This window comes from Oryx dammah, unplaced genomic scaffold, assembly GCF_014754425.2.
Source record: "Oryx dammah isolate SB20612 unplaced genomic scaffold, SCBI_Odam_1.1 HiC_scaffold_16, whole genome shotgun sequence".
Classification (NCBI taxonomy): domain Eukaryota; kingdom Metazoa; phylum Chordata; class Mammalia; order Artiodactyla; family Bovidae; genus Oryx; species Oryx dammah.
This window is the reverse complement of record NW_024070200.1, coordinates 27062403-27083415: the sequence shown is the minus strand read 5'-3', so window position 1 is coordinate 27083415 and position 21013 is coordinate 27062403. Positions and strand designations below refer to the sequence as shown.

The 21013-nt window shown below is 42.1% G+C and overlaps 1 long non-coding RNA gene across 1 annotated transcript; it reads left to right on the top strand.

The window, feature by feature from the left end:
• Positions 1 to 3482: 3482 nt before the first annotated feature.
• Positions 3483 to 17818, top strand: LOC120875391. Its single transcript, XR_005723949.1, has 3 exons — positions 3483 to 3493; positions 15368 to 15371; positions 17670 to 17818. It is a non-coding gene; the product is annotated as an uncharacterized LOC120875391 (long non-coding RNA).
• The last annotated feature ends 3195 nt before the right edge of the window (positions 17819 to 21013 follow it).

Here is a 21013-nt window from a genome sequence, read left to right as displayed (position 1 = left end):
GAGTATTTTAAGCTTCCTGGTTGGCCCATAAAACACCCCTATATTTTCTATTCTTGCTTTGATAGACCAGCTATTGGCAATACCCATAAGAACACTTCCAGTAGAAGCAAATTATGCGACCTTACACAAGACCCAAGGCAGATCTATAGGTCTGTGCTTTGAAGTGTGCATGGTTTGGCAATACAGTTTTAAGAAAAAAGAATACAAAATTAGTAAAAGATTATGAAGATTAAGCTTCATGAACTTCATAGTAAATCCACCTCTGCCAATAGCTGGCAGGAATGCTCCAGACGCTCACCAAACTTTAGCTCCCAGAGTTACACTGGATTTTTGTCTTCCTTCGTTAGTGAGCACGCAGCCTGGAAAGGTGAAGTAAAGCCCAAATTGAGGGACAAAGATATTGAGAGAAGCTGGGCATTTGAAAAGCATTCAGGTTTCCAAGGGCTTCCCAGGTGGCACTAGTGGTAAAGAACCCGTCTGCCCATGCAGGAGATGAGAGACACGGGTTTGATCCCTGGATCAGGAAGATCCCCTGGAGAAAGAGACAACAACCCACTCCAATATTCTTGCCTGGAGAATCCCAATGGACAGAGGAGCCTGGCAGAATAAAGTCCATGGCGTCACACAGAGTTGGACACGACTGAAGTGACTTAGCAATGCAGCACAGGTCTCCAAGGCCAGATAAATTACTTTCCAGGGAACCAAAATAATTGCAGGTAAGAGCGAGGAACAACTTTTTAATAGTTTCTGCACAAGTAACGAAGAAATGACTAGCCAAAAGTCAGAGGGGGAAACTGGTACCCCAAATTTCAGAGGTGGACTCTGCAAACTATAGGCTGGTAATCTCAACATTAGCCACCAGCAAATTTCTAGAATGGGTTATCTAACAAATAGTTTGTTAAAGTATAGAAAGGGGAGAAATGGTTACCAGGTTCTAAGATGGATTCTGTAAAAAGAAATAACAAATCAAGTTAATTTCCACTTTTTTAAAGCGAAATGTTAAACCTGAAGATCAGGGGAATATTTTTGGATTTCAGAAAGCTATCTGATGGGCTCTTTCATGAAACCTTTTCAAGCAAGTTGGAGAAATGTGGCTCGAACCATGGAATAGTTAAATAGTTTGGTTTGGTTGACTGATAGAGTGAGATGAATTAGTGCTGAAGTGAAAGAATTGCCCATTTCTTTCCAGCTCTTGTTCAGTAAGGATACAAAGATGAATAAGGCAGGGCTCCTGCCTTCAAGACTTCAGCAGAGAAAAATGATATATAAGGAACTAGCTATGATCATTCTGGAGAGGGCTGTACCAGGGTTATAGCCAGGAAATGGAATGACTGAGTAGAATCACTGGGGTTGGGTGTTGGGAAAGAGACCTTGATTGCAGTTAGCAATGTCAGCTGATACAGAGGCCGTCTTACAAAGTAGTGAAGATTTCAACTAGAGAGGAGATAACTTGGGGAAGGACACTGAACCAAATAAGTTTCGAGTTCCCTTCAAAGGCTAAGGTCCCAAGTTTGTTCATGGTTAAATCACAACGGCTGGTTTCAGCACAGCCAAGCTTGGCTACTGCTCTGAGCCTGAATCTCCACAGCCAGACGGTGGCAGGGGGGAAGCAGAACTGCTGAGAGGGGTACCAGAGTCAGCCTGGAAACCACAACCACGCTAGGAGCACAGGACGGGGAAGGAAAGCTTGTTAGCTTGTTCAAATTATTGGGAACCTCATGAATGAGAATGTCTTGCGTTATTTAAAAAAACTACAAGCTAAAGGGTCAGGGAATTAAAGGAGTCTTGTGGTCTAGCAAATGAAAGCTGGCGATTTGGATGTGAGACCCTCTACTCAGAGAGATTGAATTTATGTCTCAGGAGTGCTGAGAACCTCCACATTCTCCTCATTTCAAAACTTTTTCATGTCATTAAAAAGACTGACTCTGCTTTTCTAGAGAATAATGTGAGTTGTGTATTAATGTTCATAGGAAATATTTCTACAATGCCACCTCAGGGTCTGAAACCAACCTGACTGGATGAGGCAGATCTAAAGTCTAAAAATCCTAATAATGTCAGCCTTGTTTCCTGTGCAGAGCATGCTTTAAAATGAAATGTTAAGTCACTGAGTCATCTAAGTACCTGGAAATGATTCACATCAGACTGGGAAGAATTTATTAGAAAAGCACATCACAGTTGCCCAGCACAACAGCGCACCACTCACCGTAGACACTTGTCAACAGCAAAGTTCTGCTCGGTTCTCTCACTGGCAGGTGTCCCGCCCTAAATCTAAATTCTGACCGGGAATCTCTTCCATAACTCAAAGTCACTGTAACAAGATAGCCACCCCGCCTCAAAATCCTTTATACTGTCTCTCCCTTGGGGCTCACCCTTTCTCAGATTGGCACCCTCCTCTAAGGACAAAAACTGGGCATGTGGTGTGAGCGGAGCCCTTTTCACCAGGCGGCCCCTAATTACGCACAGCCTTTCTCCAGCGCGCTCAGCAGCAAAGACCAGCCAGACAATGAACCCATGTTCAAGGCTCCAGATAATGCTGGCCATTTAATGTGGTTGAATATCGCAGCCAGGGCCTTCCTGTTTCCAAACCAGTCAATAGAGGTGTGGGGCCCTGACTGTGTTTCCCAGCCTTTGCCATCCCGTGGAAGACAAAGAGGAGTTTGATGTCTGTGCCCTGAATACTTAGCATGAGAGGCTGAGGTCCAGCCATTGCTCTGCAAGGTAGTAGAAGGCTGTGGTGCTTGGACAGATTGGGTAGAGTTCAATTTTCTAGGCAGCACCACGCGCTGTGTTCACAGATCCACAGAGAGAAGGGTCTCTGTGTGACTGGAAGGGTCTGATCACAAAATAGTACGTATTTTCCCACATAAGCACACAAACATCCTACTTGATTTCTTTCAGGATCAAAAATATTAGTTGAATATAACCATCTATTTTCGTACCCTGGCACTCTGTGTTTTATTTGTAGAACGACTTGTGCTCTTTGAATATTTAATGAAATAATATTAAATAAATAATCCAGAAGTAGCATAATCAAATGCCAGTACATCCAGGCTGGGACCCTGTTCTGAGAAATTGGTGATGTGTAAATCTCACCTTTTCCTGTTCAAGGAACTACGCTGATAGTCTGAACACGTGAAGATCTAGCTGGGATGGACCCTCGCCCTTTGACTCTCAGCAACAGAAAGAGAATGCAGATCTCTACATAGCAGTCTCTTCACTTTATCCATAATAGCTTCACAGTCAGATTATTCCTACATTTTGGATGAAAAAGGAATGCGATGAATAGCAATAAACTGTGGGGAACCAGTGGGCTGGAGTGTTATGTAAGAGAGAGGGATCCTTCCCTCTCCCGTCCCCCTTCCTCCCCACCCTCCATTTGTAAGAAATACTATCCCAAACATCTCAGGCAGCTAAGAATGAAAAGACAGAGATGCTATGAAATATAAATGCTCTTGCTCCTCCCCAGACCATATCTGGCAAGCACACAGGACTTGTGTGTTCTGGGTAAGAATATATAGATGGATGGATAGATCAATAGTTACAGACATAATTATATTATCATTTAATTGCTAGTGATGGCATAGAGGCTGTTCAAGTAAATAGAGAAAACCCATTTCTAGACACAATCAGGCTACTTTAAACCTTTCAGTTCTTTTAAAATATTCTTCTCTTATTCTCCCTAGTGCCCATAACCAGCTAAGTCAAGGTCTTTAAGAAGCACCAACCCTGGGGAGCATTCCATGGTCTCCCGAGACTGGGTTGATGGTCCTCATTCTGTACCCTTGCAGCATACTCTTTGTTCTCTATCAGAGCGTCATCATGCCAGCCTGTGCGGTAACTGTGCATTTAACTATGCTTCCCTGTCGTCTGTTGATTCCCCGTCTTTCTTACACTGTAGTCTCCGGTGATCGTGACACTGCAGCCATGAAACATAGTAGGTATTTAGTGGGCATTTGTCGAATGAATGGCCTCACTATAATTCAAGGTCACCCTACTTTGTAGAGCCAGCCAGTTTGAATTGGGACCCTTCTATGTGTGAACACCATGCTCTATCCTGGTTCTCCTGAGGTCATTGAAGGATATGAGCAGTGGCCCTGCTCCCAGATCCCTTGCAGACGAGCTAGACAAATGAGACAATCAGAAACTCATCAAGAGCCATGTCGAGCTGCTGATTTCAGCTGAAACTCGGAAGAATGAGAGAGCGCAGAGGCCGAGGAAGTCCTGAAAGGCAAGGAGTGAAGGGGACTGCAGCTGGGCTGGAAGGAGGGGGAGAGTTTGATTAGGTGGAGAGGGTGAGAAGGGTGTGGAAAGGAGGAATAAGAACTGGAGGTAGGGATGAGCCTGGCCTGAACAGGGAACAGGGAGGCGGCGGCTTAACTGGAGCAGAAAGTCCAGATTCTCCACGAGCTGGAGAAGCTAGAGCTGGGTTGTGAGGATCTGGAAGGCTAGGGGGAGGGGTCTGGGCTCCAGACACTGCGTGATAGGATAACAGTGTAAAACTAGGAGTAAGGGAATTTCATGATTTTTTTTTTAAGTCCTAAAATAAGAAAGTCTTATGGTCATGGCAAGGAAGACCTGAGAGCTGGGCTGAGAAGGCTGCGTTGTAGCCATTGCAGTTTTCCGAGAATGAGATGACACGGCCTGGGTTAGGGTGATACAGGAATGAAGGGGGTGTGGGGAAGAAGAACTGGGAAAACATTTTGGAGAAAGAAACAGCAGGCTGGCCTTAGCTGGAGACACTGATGCTTTTCAAAAGCCTGAGGTCTTATTTTTCTGAAGGTACAAGTGGGCCCCAGTGGCCAGGGACCAGATGGCCAGCGAGGAGGAAGGAGATGGCTTTGGAGTCTTCATGCTGTCCTGATGCCCCTTGTATAGGTTGCACCCTTCCCCAGGGTGTCCCCCTGCATAACTTTTGCTCACTCCTCCTGCCAGACTCTGCAGGGTAACCTCCTCTTATTGGCACCATAGTTCTGTCCTCCAGGTGGTTCCAGGGCAGCTGCCTTGTGGAGCTTCAAGTCCCTCCCTAGTGAAGCACCCAAGGCTGTGCTGGGGCCTCAGCTGAGGGCAAGACCATACCAGGGGTGGCTGGGAAAAAGACTGGTTTTTTAAATATTCCAGCCTTTGACTGCCTTCTCATAAGTCCCCAGGGTTCTGCATTCACACTTTCCTCTAAAGGCTTTCATCCTGGTCTTGACAGCCATCTTGTGAACATTTTACTTGAAAAAAATGGTGCTGCATTTCCAGAGTGTGCTCAGGAGGAACAGCCGGGACCCTTGTGCCCCCGCTGCCGGCAAAGCTCCTGGTCTGGAGAGAACTCAGGGCCTGGTGGCCATGATTTATCATTCTAGTGTCTTTCCCGGACAGCCTGCCTGCTCCCGTAGTTAAGCTTTTCATCATCGTTTCGGGGCTGTTTGCTCAGCCTTCACTACAGTTGTTGCAATTGTGTTTTGGCCCTGACCTCCTGGCGAGCTGTGGGCTTGGCTGAGGGAGCTGGCAGAGGCTGAACCCAGGGGAGGAGAGCGCCCGGGCTCCTGAGGGCAGGAGGAGGCTGAGACACAGGCGTGCACGTTCTGAGCCAAGAAGCGGATTCATTGAGCTACCAGCTTCGGTGCCCTTGGGGAGCGTTCGCCAGTGGCCCGGGTCCTCGCTGTGCCATGGCTCCCTGCTCTGTCTCTCCTTAATTCCCACCTCTCCTTCAGACTGTCATGCTTCTGTCACCTCCCCAAAAAAGGGTGATGAGAATTCTCTCCAACTGGTCCATGGTTTGAAAGGAACTCAAATGCAGCCCTGAGGGCAGGTGCAGCTGCGTGCTTCTGTTTAGGAACCAGGGCCCTGGGAGCCAGTCCACTCGGCCTTCTCCCTGCCGCCCTCTTCACCCCTAGCCTGAGCGTGCAGGCCGGTGAGAAAGCCAAGAGATGGAGAAGAGGAAGGGGCTTTGGCCTGGACGTCCGGACGTCCAGGAGTCCAGAACTGTCTCTAAGCGACTTCTTCCATGTTACCTACTTTATAAGAACAAAACCACCAGCCTCTGTCTTGACCTAGGAGTGATGGATTTAGCTTTACTGATCATGTATTGTGTGTCAAGCTATTTATATACCCTGTGAATCCTCAGGACAGCCCTTAAGAAGTAAATGTTGTTATTCAGTCACTAAGTCGTGTCTGACTCTGCGACCTCAAGGACTGCAGCACACCAGGCTGCCCTGTCCTTCACTATTTCCCGGGGTTTGCTCAAATTCATGTCCATTGAGTCAGTGATACTATCTAACCATTTCGTCCTCTGCCTCCCCCTTCTCTTCCTGCCCTCAGTCTTTACCAGCACCAAGGTCTTTTCAGATGGCTAAAGTATTGGAGTTTCAGCTTCAGCATCAGTCCTTCCAGTGAATGTTGAGGGTTGATTTCCTTTAGGATTGAGTTGTACCCTAAATTTACAGTTGTTCAGAGAGTGAATGTAACCACCCAAGGCTGCACAGCTAGTAAGTGCTAAAGCTGAAATTGAAGTCTTCCTAACTTTTCTTTTTCCACACTGCCTCTGAGAATGGGTGGGCCAGCCCATACACTGGCTCTTCCGATCTGCAGTCAAACATGTATATTAGAAAGATGTTATTGACATAAAGATATGTGTATTGAGTCCCTTCAGTGTAAAGCAGGAAAATACTTCTAGCTTCTCAGAGGAAAAATGCCATGGAAAAACTCAAATTCAGTTCATAGCGGTTCCTGACCACTTCTCTTCAGGGCTGTTTTGATGAGGGCATCATGGTTTCCACTGTCAGCCCAGACAAGTCTTGAACAAGAAGAGCGTGAAGGCTGATCCCAGCTGTCTCCTGTGTGTCAGAGAACTTGTCATGCAGTCTGTCTGGGTTCCTGTTCCTCCACCTCAAAAGAGAAACTGAAATCCCATGCCCTTACAGAGCTTGGCTGAAGATAGATGCAGACATTTCAGGTTTACAAAGGAGCTACTGACAAGCAAAAAGCTATACTCAGGTCATTTTCTGTTGTCCCCTTCTGGGCAGACCAGAGAAGAGAAATTTTTCCTTTACCAGTTTCCTTTCACTTTTTTTTTTTTTCATTTAACATTGTATTGATTTTTTAAAATATTTGTTTATTTGGCAGCACTGGGTCTTAGCTGAGGCATGCAGGATCCTGATCAGGGATCGAACCCGGGACCCCTGAACTGGAAGGTTGGAGTCAGCCACTGGACCACCAGGGAAGTCCCTTCCCTTTACTTGTGAAACAAATCTGTCCGTCTTTGTCCTCCTGTCACCCCTAACATGGGGGCAGAAGCAGTTTGCTCCATCACATTGTACACCACCAGCATTTTCTGCACAGGCAGCAGATTTCGGGGTTTAAGCAGCTTATAGCTCAGGCATGTCTTCCAGGCAGACTCAGTTATTCTGCACCAGGCCCTGGCACAGAATTAACGCTGTTTCCTTCCTCTTTCAGTGAACTGCCTGTTCTTCTGGACTCAGGCTTTGGGGTAACAGACTTTGCCAGGTGACCCGATTGTTAGCTTAGCCCCTTGGGGCTCTTGGAAAACTAGGCCATTTTCTGTCTTTATCTCAGATCCAGCCCCAGGGCATTCCTTGAGTGAGGCCGAGACTTCTGCGTGCACCCCACAACCTCCGTAGAAGGCTTGAGCCAGACCACAGATCTCAGCCATCTGTCGGGGCTCCTCCCAGACCCCCTTCTTGTCTTCCTTAGGTGACCTCACACTCTTTCACCACCCTGTCCTTCCTACACTCCAGCTCAGCAATGACTAATGGCTTACATTAGGTCTATCAACACCAACCACCCAGTAATGACTGCATGAAATACAGTGTTGACAAGGATTCTGAAGTTTAGCCTCAGTTTGGTGGGAAAGAATAGCCTAAACTTGATTAGCAGTGTCTGTCCTGGGCTCGGGAGGAAGGGGGTAGACATGCATGTGTGGTACTCGCTGTCTTTGCACCAGCATTTTAAGAGCTTGTTTCCCTGGCCTTACATCAATTGTTTTGTTTTTTAAATCTTCATTCAGCTCACATGTTTTCCTCTTGGATGTGCAGTGTCTTTTTTCCCCCTGATAAGAGTAGCACATTTAAAAGCATACATTTATATTTTATCATAATTGCCCTCCTCAATGCAGTGAGTCTTGGAGAAGGGGTACTCTTTTTGCCATTGAGTTCTGTGGAAAATTTTGCTCCTTTGTATTTCCTTCCTATTTCCTTGAGAAGTTGGGGGAAAAAAATGGGAGCATATTTTATGGAGACAGGTACTAGAAATTCACTTACTCACTAAATAAGTCTTTATTGAGTGGTTGTTATGTGCCAGAACTTGTAGGCACTGGGATACAAAAATGAAAATGACACCAACTCTCTGCAAGAAGCTCACATTCTGGCTTAGAAAAGCCACGTTAACACTTGTCTATAAACATGGCACAGAGCCCCGCCACCTCTTCTAAGGGAAGCTGCCATGTTGTTCCCAGAAATGGAGAACTGTCCTCACCAACTTTCATTTTCAAAATAGGCTAAGCTGTTGAAGGAAGAGCTGACCTCCTCCAGATTGTTATCTGCCAGTGAGTCTCAGTTCCCAGTGTCAGAGTTCCCATGGTACCTTTAAAATGCTCTCAGGCAAGAGCTGCTGCACTGGGTTAAGAAATCTGACTGAGGTGGCAACCAGCTATTTGGCAATAGTCCTCAGAACTACCTTGTTCAGCCTGCACAGACTCCTGTGTTCAGGAGTTGGCTGCCCACCTTGGATCCTGAATCAGCTCTGCCTTGGGTTTCAGATCTTTGGGCTATCCCCCCTTCTGCCAGCGTAACCTCAAACCCTGGGGCTTCAGATTTCAGGCTTCATCCTAAAGTAGGTCTTGGTGCTTGCGCATGTGAAGTCCCTTGGCTGACACCACTGCCCATCTTCAGTGCTGCCTTTTCAGACTAAGCCCAACTTCCCATCACTGATCTAGCATGCCCCATTCCGCTAACAGTCATTGCACCAGAATGGGTCGCCTCCGTTGCTGCTAAATGGTGCTGGAGCATGGGGAAAGGCCTGTGTTAGTTTGGCGATGTCCAGGTATTTCACATTTGCTCTCATTGTGATTCTGGGCTGAATTTCAGTGCTCATCAGCATGTTTGGCAATCCAGAGACTCAGCCTTGGCCTGGAGAAGGCTAAAGCCATCTGTTCTTTTAAGTGATAGAAAGGATGAGGCTGGATTAGTTAGAACCAGGATAACACAGGGGATGCTTTCTGAAGAGCGTGACCTGGGTGGACATGTTGCTTTGTGTGCTTAAGCAGAAATCCATAAAACTGTGGAATGTGATTGTCAGAAAACTGGTGTCGTAGATGGAAACTGAGTCAGTAGTTGCCAGGGGGTGAGGGATAGAGGATAGGGTAGAATGGTTAATGGATACAGAGTTTTGGAGAGAGGTGGTGGAAAATGTTCTCAAGTTAGGTAGTGGTAATAGTTGTAGAACTCTGTGAATACACTAAAACTCATTGAGTTGTATACTTTAAAACAGCGAGTTTCATGGTTTGTGAAGTGTATCTCAATAAAGCTGTTATTAAAAGAAATCTATGACCCATAGCAAAAACAATAACAACTTGGTATACGTTTAACACACACTTGTTGACTATCTACTATATGCATCAAGCTTTGTCTGAAGCATGAGAGGCATTTGCAAATAAGACAAACAAGGGGTTTGTAGCTATAAGCATCCCATAGGTGCAACTGGAACTCCTCCTTGCCCACATCCAGGACTCACCTGGATACTGTCAGCTTAGAGCCAGGTGTAAACACCCACCCAGCCATAGTGGTCACCTTTGGACTTTCTACCAAGGAAAGACTACTTGTCTTGGCAACCCTGAAGCCCTTTCATCTCCAGGGAGTGTTTCACTGATGAGCCAGCTTATCTCACTTGTTTGTTAGTAATCACAGGAACAGAACAGTTTGTAATGAATCTTTATCTTCCCCTATGCTTGTGAGAGTCATCCAGGCCTTTCTATCAGGCTCTATAACCAGGCTCCCCAGAGCTAATACAGGAAAGAGAATGCTAATACAAGACACCCTCCTAACTGGGTGTACCCCTGCAAGGTGGGGTTGCCTGGCAGCTTCCTTAGTAGGCCATCATACCCTATTTTCATCCTCAGTTTGAGAGGTTAAGTCCATGGAGTGGCAGTCGTGCTCCTGGACACAGATGAGACCCGTAGCTCTACTTCCTCTCTGGGAGACTGTCTCTGCATTGGCAGGGGTAGTATGTCATTTATGTGATATCATTCTCGGCCATTACCCAAGCTTACCTCCATCTACAATCAAAATAAGCTTGGAAGCAGTCTTCCTATCCTTCCCAGCTTACATTTTCTAACTTCCAGAAATGCCCAGCATTTGGCCCTCAACCTTACCTCCAAACCACAGCAGGGCCAGGCCTCGACTGTCTCCCACCCTAAATAGAACTCACCGTCTGACACCCACCTCTCTCCTGTGGAGCAAACCCAACTGTAATGAGATGAGAATCTCCATTTGTGCTAAATGAGTCCCCAGACAGGAGAGGAAAGGGACAACACTCATCCAGTAAGGAGACAGGCAGGAGTTCACATCCTGGGAGCCACTGTCTGTGAGCTGGGCCTAGACTCCTGCTCTGAGGTACATGTGCTCGTCCCTTGGGGAGAGAAAGCGGTACAGACAAGCACAGCCCTAGTAGTGTATTTGGAAACTCTAGGAACAGTGAAGAGGGGCCCTGTGAGAAAACAGAAGGACTCAGGGTGTCTAGAAACTAGACACTTCCAGTTTAGAGGCTGTCTAGGGAGTTGGGTGGGGCTCACTACTGTAAGGACGTGGGCTACGTGGGGTAGCTTGCTTGGTAGAGGCAATAGAAACAGAACAATTCATTTTTACTTTTGATGACGTGAAACTTCAGCTTAAAAAAATTCTGTTGTGACCGGAGCCCTTCTCAGAGATAAACACAGAAAAGCAATATTGGCTCTTGCCATCTCCTCTCAGGAACTATGCCTTCAAAACATGCCAAGTAGCAGTTGGAAGGTCATGAACAGGTCCCGTCCAGCTGTCTCATAGGAGAAGAAAATAGGAGACCAGAAGGGGAAGAGTTTAAAATAACAAGGGGGCTCTTTAAATAGAGCTGTAAAACTGGGTAGCAAACCTAGTCCAAGGGTTAGAAACATGCTTTTTCTCCCAAGTTTCTATGGCAACTAGATAAAATCTACAGCAAGAGTGTAGCTAATGAAATATTTCTTCTAGACCAACATGTAGCAATAACTAATGAAGGCCCACTTTGTGCAGGGATCCAACACAGCTGACATTTTTAGCTCCTTCTGTGTTTTTCCTACAAGAATTGGGCATGGAGTTTGGTGTGATGCCGTTTACTATACGTCCTGATCTCTTTCTCATAGCACGGAGTCTAGAAAGCGGGGGCAGATTTGCTGGTGCGGCTCCAAATCCCTTGAACTGGAGAGAAGCCTTCTCCCTTCCTCCTTCCCCACCCCCACCAACAGTTTTGGCTTCGTTCGACACACATTCCCGGTGTTAATTTGGACATTTAGCGTAAATGCTCGTGACTGACTAATTTTATCTGTACACAAAGAATAAACACAAGCTGGTGAGGTTAGTTGGGGGCTACTTGTGTTGTACATGACTGAGAAGCGAGGAGAACGCTTGGACTTGGAGGCCTTGAAATGCTATTTTAACTCGGTCAGTTATTAGCAGTGGGGCTTTGGGCAAAGTATTTACCCTGTGTCTCAGTCTCCCCAAAAATGGACCTGAAGAAAGTGCCCACCCAAAACCGGGTTTGAGGCTTAAAAGAGATTAAAATGTAGAGATGTGCCTAGCAGTAACTGCTATAGAGTAGGTTTTCAATAAAAGCTTATTGAATCTAATTAAATAGCTTTGACTACAAATCACCTTCAGGTTCCAGAGGAGCTTCGCTCTGTTTCCTACCAAGAAGAGTGAGTACCAAAGCCTTTCTATTAAAGTGGCTTCTCAGAGAATAATTTTAAGATAAAAGATTATTCTAAACATGGAACACATAATTGGATAATAATACAAGTGGCTAACACTACTGATGATTGTTTTGTGTCAGGCGTTGTTCAAAGCATCATATGTACATTTGCTTATAATCCTCACAGAATTCTTACGTGGTACATACATGCTGAGTTGCTTCAGTCGTGACTGACTCTTTGCAGGCCGCCAGGCTCCTCTGCCCATGGCGATTCTCCAGACAAGAATACTAGAGTGTCCAAAAGTCTGTTCTATACATCTGTCTCTTTTGCTGTCTTGCATACAGGGTTATCATTACCATCTTTCTAAATTCCATATATATGTGTTAGTATACTGTATTGGTGTTTTTCTTTCTGGCTTACTTCACTCTGTATAATCGGCTCCAGTTTCATCCACCTCATTAGAACTGATTCAAATGTATTCTTTTTAATGGCTGAGTAATACTCCATTGTGTATATGTACCACAGCTTTCTTATCCATTCATCTGCTGATGGACATCTAGGTTGTTTCCATGTCCTGGCTATTATAAACAGTGCTGCGATGAGACAGCAAAAGAGACACAGATGTATAGAATGGACTTTTGGACTCTGAGGGAGAGGGAGAGGGTGGGATGATTTGGGAGCATGGCATTGAAACATGTATACTATCATGTAAGAAATGAATCGCCCGTCTATGTTCGATACAGGATACAGGATGCTTGGGGCTGGTGCACAGGGATGATCCAGAGAGATGATATGGGGTGGGAGGTGGGAGGGGGGTTCAGGACTGGGAACTCATGTACACCCGTGGTGGATTCATGTCAATGTATGGCAAAACCAATACAATATTGTAAAGTAAAATAAAGTAAAAATAAAAATTAAAAAAATAAAAATAAAATAAAAGAATAAAACCAAGAAAAAGAAAAAAGAATACTAGCGTGGGTTGCTGTGCCCTCCTCTAGGGGATCTTCCCGACCCAGGGATTGAACCCAGGGTTCTTATGTCTCCTGCACTGGCAGATGGATTCTTTACCACTAGAGCCACCTGGGAAGCCCTCTTATGTGGTAGCCAATAGTATTATCTGCTTAATAGATGAGGAAATTGAGGCACAGAGAAGTTAAAATTCTGGATAAAGTTCTGGATCAAGTTACCACCATTCCCACCATCATGAGTCTGCCATTGTGCTAAACATTTCATTACATCCTCCTAACTTGATGTGAGGGTGAGGACAATAAGCCTTGTTATAGGAAGTAATTAGCCCAAGATCTCAAAGCTATTAATAGTATGTGGTGTAATCAACATTCAACATAAGCAATCATGCCATCCGTAAATAAAGACAGCTTAATTTTTTTCTTTTCAGATCTTTCTTCTTTCCATTTCTTTTTCTTGCTTTATTACACTGGTTATGCCATCTTTGTCCAATGATGACTAGAAATGGTAGGGGTGGAGACTTTACCTTGCTTCCATCTTAGGGGGAAAGCAGCCAATACTTAACTGCAAAGTATCTTTACTGTAGGTTTTTATAGATGCTTTTTATCACACTCTGGAAAATTCCCTTCTAGTTCTCATATATTGAGAATTTTACCACAAATGAATGTGGAATTTCAAATGCTTTTACTACTCTCTTAAGATGGTGATATGGCTTTTCTCTTTTATTCTGTTAAAATGATGAATTTCTATGATTGATTTTCAAGTATTGTACTAACTTTCAATCTGGAATAAACCCCATGTGGTCGTGATATAATCTTTCTTATATTGCCGAATTTGATTTGCTAGCATTTTTATTACGAATTTTTGTGTCTATAGTTTGTGAGCTGTATTAGCCTGCAATTTTCTTTTCTTGTATGTTATTGTTAAGTATTGGCATCAAGATTCTTCTAGCCTCAAAGAAGAGTTGAAGACATATCTGTTAGGGTTCCACCAGAAAAGAAGGTAGTAGTAGTGTATATACATATCTATGTAGGTGTGTATGTGAAGATAGAGAAAGAAAGAAAGGAAGAAAGATGGCTATATTGCAAGTATTTGTAGAACAGGTCATCAAGGAGGACAGGTTGGAAACATTTGAGCAGGAGTTGAAGCTTCAGGAGAATTTTTTTTCTTCAGGGAAACCTCAGGTTCTGCTCTTCAGGTCCTTTTATCTGATTGGATCAGGCCCACTCCTGTTAGTGAGGATAATCTCTTTAAAATCAGCTAATTGTGGATGTTAATCCCATCTACAAAATACCTTCATAGCAACACCTAGACTAGGATTTGCATTACTGGGGACTATTGCCTAGTAAAGCTGGCATAAAACAGACCATCACAGCCTGTCTCTTATCGATTTGACACTTATATACACTTCCTTAAACTATTCTTAACTTTCAAATAAAGGCAGCAACAAAGCCCATTAACAAAACCCTACTTTTGCTTAACATGGTGCAACTATCCTGTATATAATCAGAAATGCACTGACTCTTTCCCCAAAAGAAGATGCAAAAGTCTTGGGTAAGGTTCATTCTTCTCCCTGATATCCTATAACTTAAATATTCTTATATAAAGTTAACTATTTTTTTTATTTTTTTAATATAAATTTATTTATTTTAATTGGAGGTTAATTACTCTATAAAGTTAACTATTAATATATCTTATGTTAGATGATATGGGGATAAGAGAGGGAAAAAACAAACATATATGCACATATATATAAACATGTTTAACAAAATAAGCAAGAAATACTCAAAATCTTCATTTCTATAACATGGTCATATGGTCATAGCTGGTATTTATATCTACTTTCTTACACTGCTGCTGCTGCTGCTGCTGCTGCTAAGTCGCTTCAGTCTTGTTCGACTTTGTGTGACCCCATAGATGGCAGCCCACCAGGCTCCCCCGTCCCTAGGATTCTCCAGGCAAGAATACTGGAGTGGGTTGCCATTTCCTTCTCCAATGCATGAATGTGAAAAGTGAAAGTGAAGTCGCTCAGTCATGTCCGACTCTTAGCGACCCCATGGACTGCAGCCTACCAGGCTCCTCCATCCATGGGATTTTCCAGGCAAAAGTACTGGAGTGGGGCCTTCTTACACTGCCATTTCCATATTCCTTTAGTTTGCAGCAAGAAGCTTAGCTGATTTTGGTTCTTTGCCTTGTAGTGTGATCCAAACTCTTATTCCTGAAGGGTCTGTCTGGACCATTAGCAGTCCTACTTGAATTGGATTGTTCTTGTTTTCCAGTGATGTCAATCATATGGCATGGTAGTACTAAGAACCCTAAGCGATTCCTACATTCCAGACATACTCTTCCTTATATCCATTGTGTAGTACCAGCCCAGTTTCCCCTTGATAAGCAGGATCAATAAGTCTGGCCAGTAAAGTAACCCTCTTACTTGCCTGTTGACTCAGATGGCATAGTAACTTGGTGGCCCCTAGTAAGACCAGTGTGATATCTTCTGGAAGGGAAGGGTGATCAAGGTACTGTAGACTAAATTATGACACAGGACTGGAGAGTTGCTCTATCCCTGAGGCAGAACAGTGCAGGTGTATTGCTGGCTTTGCCAGCTGAAAGCAAACTGCTTCTGGTGGTCTTTATTAATAGGCTTTGAGAAATGGGTATTTCCAGAGTGATAGCTACATATCAGGTGGCAGGGGAAATGTTATCTTTGCTCAGACAATGAAGCTGCTTCTGAAACAGCAGCAGCATTTGAAGTCAGCACTTAGTTAAGTTTACAATAGTCAACTGTCATTCTCTAAGATCCATCAGCTTTCTGCACAGGCCAGACAGACAAGTTCAGTGTGGATGTGGTGGGAATCACTACCCCTGTATCTTTCAAGTCCTTGATGGTGGTAATACATCTTCCCTAAGTGTTTAAGAGAATTCATTATAAAAAACTGTCTGGGCCTGGAGTTTTCTCTGTGGGGAAGTTTTTAATTATGAGTTTAATTATTTTGATAGACAGAGAGCTAGTCAGATTTTCTCCTCCTGTTTTTGTTTTGGCAGTTTGAGTTTTTCAAGGAATTTTTCCAGTACTTCTAAATTGTGAAATTTATTAGCATGAATATTTCATAATATTGCCTTATTATCCTTTTAATGTCTGTAGGATGTCTATAGTAACATCCTCTTTTTCATTCGTGGTGTGAGTAATTTGTACTGTCTCTTTTTTCTTGGTCAATTATGCTAGAGTATTATAAATGGAAACAGAGTATTTCTTTGATTATGCTTTTTTGTGTCTTTGTTTCAACTTGCTTTGGGGTTAATTTGCTCTTCTTTTTCTAGCTTTATAAGGTGAGAATGAGATCTTTGAATTCAGATCATTCTTCTTTTCTAGTATAAGCATTTAAAGCTATAAATTTCTTGGGACTTCCCTGGTAGTCCAGTCGTTAAGATGCTGAGCTTCCACTACAAGGGCATGGGTTCAGTTCCTGTTTGGGGAACTCCTGCAGAGTACACGAGGTGTGGCCAAAAAAATAAAAAACTCGGAGTTTCTAAGATATTCTTCCTTAAAAGAAAATAAATTTTAAGAAAACTATGAATTTCCTTCCAAGCAGACTGCTTTAGCTGCATCACACGAGATTTGATATATTGATATCATTATCACTTAGTTTGGAAATTTTCCAGTTCTCCTTGTGCTTTCTTCTTCTATACATGGGTTATTTAGGCTATGTTGTTTCACCTAAAAATATTTGGATTTTTCCTGATATCCTTATTTTATAGATTTCTAATTTAAATGTATTATAGTCACAGATTCCACAAAGAGACTGGATTCTTAACTGTATGAAGTGAAGTTGCTCAGTCGTGTCCGACTCTTTGCAACCTCATGGACCTACCAGGCTCCTCGGTCCATGGGATTTTCCAGGCAAGAGTACTGGAGTGGATTGCCATTTCCTTCTCCAGGGGGTCTTCCCGACCCAGGGATCGAACCTGGGTCTCCCACATTGTAGGCAGACGCTTTACTGTCTGAGCTACCAGGGAAGCTAAATCTTAACTCTATGGTATTTTCTAAATGGCAACTGGATCCAGTTGATAATTTCATTTAAATCTTCCTTATCTACTCTGATTGCCTAATTGTTCTATCAGTTGCTGAGACAAAGGTGTTAAAATCTCCAGCTATGATTTCTATTTCTCCCTTTAGTTCTGCCAGTTCTTTCTCACATATTTTGAAGCTCTGTAATTAGATAAGTATATGTTTTGAATTTTTATATCTTGCTGATTTCTCCTGAAGAAATATATTTTATCTGTGATAATACTCTTTACTTTGTCTGATATTAGTAAATCACAGCAGTTTTTTATGTTTATTGTGTGCATATCTTTTTATATCCTTTCACTTTAAGCTATCTCTGTGTTTATATTTTAAGTGGCTCTCTTTGAGACAGTATTTAGTTGGGTCTCGCTCTTTAATCTCTCCTTTTTAAATGGAATATTTAGTCCATTTATAAGTAGGATGATTATTAGTTTTAAGTCTGTCATCTCATTTTTTTTTCTAGTTGCTGTATGTTTTTTTCTGCCTTTCCTGATTTCTTTTGGATTAATGGATTGCTTTTTTAACATTTTATTTATTTTTAATTGGAGCATAGTTGCTTTACAATATCTTGTTGGTTTCTGCCATACATCAACATGAATCAGCCACAGGTATACGTATGCCTGCTCCCTTTTGAACCTCCCTCCCACTCCCACCCCTCTAGGTTGTCACAGAGCACCAGATTTGAGTTCCTTGTGTCATACAGCAAATTTCCACTAGCTATCTAATTTTACATATGGTGATGTATATGTTTCAGTGCTTCTGTCTCAATTCGTCCCACTGTCTCCTTGCCCTCATGTGGCCACGAGTCTGATCTCTATGTCTATGTGTTCATTGCTGCCCTACAGATAGGTTCATCAGTACTATCTTTCTAGATTCCATATATGTGTTAATAAATGATATTTGTCTTTCTCTTCCTGACTTACTTTCCTCTGTATAATAGGCTATAGGTTCATCCACCCCATTAGAACTGAGTCAAATGTGTTCCTCTTTATGGCTGATTTATATTCCGTTGTGTATTTGTACCACACCTTCTTTATCCATTCATCTGTCAATGGACATTTAAGTTGCTTCCATGTCCTAGCTATTGTGAATAGTGCTGCAGTGAACATTGGGGTACATGTGTCTTTTTCAATTATGGTTTCCTCAGGGTATATGCCAAGAAGTGGGGTTGCTGGGTTATACAGTAGTTTTTTAAGGAATTCCTAGTTTTTTAAGGAATCTCCATACTGTTCTCCACAGTGGCTATATCAATTTGCATTCCCATCAACAATGCAAGAAGGTTCCCTTTTCTCTAGACCCTTTATAGTGTTTATTGTTTGTAGATTTCTTGATGATGGCCATTCTAACCAGTGTGAGGTGATAGCTCATTATAGTTTTGATTTGCATTTCTCTTGAGTCTGAGTGAACTCCAGGAGTTGGTGATGGACAGGGAGGCCTGGCGTGCTGCGATTCATGGGGTCGCAAAGAGTCAGACACGACTGAGCGGCTGAACTGAACTGAACTGAGTAATGAGCAATGTTGAGCATCTTTTCATTTGTTTACTAGTCATCTGTATGTCTTCTTTGGAGAAATGGCTGTTTAGATCTTCTGCCCGCTTTTTGATTGGGTTGTTTGTTTTTCTGGTATTGAGCTGAATGAACTTCTTGTATGTTTTGGAAATTAATCCTTTGTCAATTGTTTCATTTGCCATTATTTTCTACCATCCTGAGTGTTGTCTTTTCACCTTGTTTATAGTTTCCTTTACCATGCAAAAGCTTTTAAGTTTAATTAGGTCCCATGTTTATTTTTATTTCCATTACTCTGCAAGGTGGGTCATTGAGGATCATGCTGTGATTTATGTTAAAGAGTGGTCTGCCTATGTTTTCCTCTAAGAATATGATAGTTTCTGGTCTTCTCTTTAGGTCTTTAATCCATTTGGAGTTTATCTTTGTGTATGGTGTTAGGAAGTGCTCTAATTTCATTGTTTTAAACACAGCTGTCCAGTTTTCCCAGAACCATTTACTAAAGAGACTATCTTTTTTCCACTGTATATTCTTGCCTCCTTTGTCAACAATAAGGTGCCAGTAGGTACATAGGTAATCTTTAGGCTTTCTATCTTGTTCCATTGGTCTGATTTCTATTTTTGTGCCAGTACATACTATCTTGAGGACTGTAGCTTTGTAGTATAGTCTGAAGTCAGGGAGTCTGATTCCTCCAGCTCCATTCTTCTCTCCCAAGAATGCTTTGCCTGTTGGGGGTCTTTTGTGTTCCCATACAAATTGTGAACTTTTTTGTTCTAGTTCTTTGAAAAATATTATTGGTAATTTGATAGGGATTGCATTGAATCTATAGATTGCTTTGGGTAGTATAGTCATTTTCACAATATTGATTCTTCTAATCCAGAAGCATGATATATCTTTCCATCTGTTTATGTCATCTTTGATTTCTTTCATCACTGAATTATAGTTTTCTGCAAACAGGTTTTTTGTCTCTTTAGGTAGATTTATTCCTAGGTATTTTATTCTTCCTGTTTCAGTGGTGAATGGGATTGTTTCCTTAATTTCTCTTTCTGATTTTTCATTGTTAGTATATAAGAATACAAGAGATTTCTATGTATTAATTTTATATCCTGTGACTTTATTATATTCATTCATTAGCTCTAGTGGCATCTTTAAGGTTTTCTATGTATAGTATCATGTAATCTGCAAACAATGAGAGTTTTACTTCTTCTTTTCCAATCTGCATTCCTCTTACTTCTTTTTTCTTCTGATTGTTGTGGGTAGGACTTCCAAAACTGTTGAGTAATAGTGTTGAGGATGGGCACTCTTGTCTTATTCTTGATCTTAAGGGAAATGCTTTCAGTTTTTCACCACTGAGAAAAATGTTTGCTGTGGGTTTGTCATATATGACCTTTGTTGAGGTTATTCCTTATATGCCCATTTTCTAGAGAGCTTTTATCATAAATGGATGTTAAATTTTGTCAAAAGTTTCCTCTGTATCTATTGAGATGATCATCTGATTTTTATCTTTCAGTTTGTTAATATGGTGTTTGATGTTGATTGATTTTACATTGAAGAATCCTTGCATCTCTGGGATAAAGCCCACTTGATCATGATGTATGATCTTTTTAATGTGTTGTTGGATTCTGTTTGCTAGAATTTTGTTGAGGATTTTTGTGTCTGTGTTCATGAGTGATATTGGCTTGTAATTTTCATTTTTATGGCATCTTTATCTGATTTTTGTATCAGGGTGATGGTGGCCTTGTAGAATGAGTTGGATTTTTCTTTCCTCTGTGATTTTCTGGAAGAGTTTGTGCAGGATAGGTGTTAGCTCTTCTCTAAATTTTTGGTAGAATTCTCCTGTTAAACCATCTGGTCCTGGACTGTTGTTTGTTGGAAGATTTTTTTTTTTTACTACAGTTTGATTTCCATGCTTGTGATTGATCTGTTCATATTTTCTATTTCTTCCTGGTTCAGTTTTGGAAGGTTATACTTTTCTAAGAATTTGTCTGTTTCTTCCAGGTTCTCCATTTCATTGGCATATGGTTGCTTGTAGAAATCTCTTATGATCCTTTGTATTTCTGTGTTGTTGTAACTTCTCCTTTTTCATTTCTAATTTTATTGATATGAGTCTTCTCTTTTTCTTGATGAGTCTGGCTAATAGTTTGTCAATTTTGTTTATCTCCTCAAAAACCAGGTAGTTTTATTGATCTTTGCTATCGTCTCTTTCATTTCTTTTTCAGTTATTTCTGCTCTGATTTTTATGATTTCTTTCCTTCTGCTAACTTTGGGTTTGTTTTTTTTTTTTTTTTTTGCTCTTCTTCTTCTAATTGCTTTAGGTGTAAGGTTAGATTGTTTATTCAATGTTTTTCTTGACTCTTGAGGTAGGCTTGTATTGCTATAAACTTCCCTCTTAACACTGCCTTCACTGCATCCCACAGATTTTGAGTTGTCGTGTTTTCATTGTCATTTGTTTCTAGGTATATTTTGATTTCCTTTCTGATTTCTTCAGTGATCTGTTGGTTATTCAGAAGCATATTGTTTAGCCTCTATGTGTTTGTGTTTTTTGTGTTTTTTTTTTCC